Here is a 2,619-nt window from a genome sequence, read left to right as displayed (position 1 = left end):
CTAATAATGATGATCATCACACTTCTATTTATTTACAACTCAATGATTACAACTCGATATTAGAACAAAGATGACTCTATATGAATGCCTCCGGCGGTGTACCGGGATATGCAATGAACCAAGAGTGACATGTATGAAAGAATTATGAATGGTGGCTTTGCCACAAATACTATGTCAACTACATGATCATGCTAAGCAATATGACAATGATGAATGTGTCATGACGAACGAAATGATGGAAAGTTGCATGGCAATATATCTCGGAATGGCTATGGAAATGCCATAATAGGTAGGTATGGTGGCTGTTTTGAGGAGGATATAAGGAGGTTTATGTGTGAAAGAGCGTATCATATCACGGGGTTTGGATGCACCAACGAAGTTTTCGCCAACTCTCAATGTGAGAAAGGGCAATGCACGGTACCGAAGAGGCTAGCAAGGATGGAAGGGTGAGAGTGCGTATAATCCATGGAATCAACATTAGTCATAAAGAACTCACATACTTATTGCAAACATATACAAGTCATCAAAAACCTCGGTACTACACGCATGCTCCTAGGGGGATAGATTGGTAGGAAAAGACCATCGCTCTTCCCCGACCGCCACTCATAAGGAAGACAATCAAATAACACCTCATGTTTCAAATTTGTTGCATAACGTTTACCATACGTGCATGCTACGGGACTTGCAGACCTGAACACAAGTATTTCTCAATTTCATAACAACTCAACTAGCACGACTTTGATACTATTTCCTCCATATCTCAAAACAACCATCAAGCATCAAACTTTTTTTAGTATTCAACACACTCATAAGAAAGTTTTATTATTAATCTTGCATAACAAGCATATTAGGATTTTAAGCAAATTATTATGCTATTAAGACTCTCAAAATAATCTAAGTGAAGCATGAGAGATCAATAGTTTCTATAAAACAAATCCACCACCGTGCTCTAAAAGATATAAGTGAAGCACTAGAGCAAAACTATAAAGCTCAAAAGATATAAGTTAAGCACATAGAGTATTCTATCAAATTCCAAATTATGTATGGCTCTCTCAAAAGGTGTGTACAGCAAGGATGATTGTGGTAAACTAACAAGCAAAGACTCAAATCATAAAACACGCTCCAAGCAAAACACATATCATGTGGTGAATAAAAATATAGCTCCAAGTAAAGTTATCGATAGAAGTAGACGAAAGAGGGGATGCCTTCCGGGGCATCCCCAAGCTTTGGATTTTAGGTGTCCTTAGATTATCTTGGGGGTGACACGGCATACCCAAGCTTAGGCTCTTGCCACTCCTTGTTCTATAATCCATCAAATCTTTACCCAAAACTTGAAAACCTCACAACACAAAACTTAAAGTAGAAAATCTCGTGAGCTCCGTTAGCGAAAGAAAACAAAAGACCACTTCAAGGTACTGTAATGAACTCATTCTTTATTTATATGGGTGTTATACGTACTGTATTCCAACTTCTCTATGGTTTATAAACTAATTTACTAGCCATAGATTCATCAAAATAGGCAAACAACACACGCAAAACAGAATCTGTCAAAAAACAGAACAGTCTGTAGTAATCTGTAGCTAGCGCAAGATCTGGAACCCCAAAAATTATAAAATAAATTGCTGGACGTGAGGAATTTATCTATTAATAATCTGCAAAAATAATTAACTAAATATCAATCTCCAAATAAAAATGACATCAGTTCTTGTGAGCGCTAAAGTTTCTGTTTTTTTACAGCAAGTTCAACAAGACTTTCCCCAAGTCTTCCCAACGGATCTACTTGGCACAAACACTAATTAAACACAAAAACACAACCAAAACAGAGGCTAAATAATTTATTTATTACTAAACAGGAGCAAAAGGCAAGGAATAAAAATAAAATTGGGTTGCCTCCCAACAAGCGCTATCGTTTAACGCCCCTAGCTAGGCATAACAAGCAAGAATAGATCTAGGTATTGCCATCTTTGGTAGGCAATTCTTCAATGAGGCATATATCTCCCTTAGGAATTTCTTTATTTCTAGTGATTATCAAACTCTTAGGCACAAGATCAAAAAATTCATTTGTAGCAATTGGTTCCTTAATGATAGCAAAAAGATTGGGATGAATACTTATAGATTTAAGATCCGCAGTTTCCTTACTAGATGATTCACCCTTATTTTTAGGAACATACATAAGCTTGGAAATTTTAGTAGGAGGACTTGGAGTATTCTTTACGGAAGAAAAAGCGGTTCCCAAGTTCGTAATGATACCCTCAAGTTTATCAATTCTGGTGGAATCTAGATTTATTTTCTCATTAACTATGGGTTCTTTTTCCTTAATATTTTTCAAAGTCATTCCTACCTTAGATCCATATTGGGTAATTTGATTGTGGATCTTTTTATATAGTTTTCAATTAGTTCAATGGTAGCAACTTTATTCTCAATAATTTCAAGTCTTTGCATAACATGTTCCAAAGTTAACATAGTTCCATTAACCAAAAGAGGTGGCGAGCCAAATAAATCTAACATAGCATTATAGGAATCAAAAGTATGGCTACCCAAGAAATTCCCTCCGGTAATGGTATCAAGGATATATCTATACCAAGGACTAGCACCTACATAAAAATTGCGGAGAAGAAC

Source organism: Triticum aestivum, chromosome 1A (assembly GCF_018294505.1).
Source record: "Triticum aestivum cultivar Chinese Spring chromosome 1A, IWGSC CS RefSeq v2.1, whole genome shotgun sequence".
NCBI classification, from domain to species: Eukaryota; Viridiplantae; Streptophyta; class Magnoliopsida; order Poales; family Poaceae; genus Triticum; species Triticum aestivum.
Note: the sequence above shows the minus strand (reverse complement) of the source record.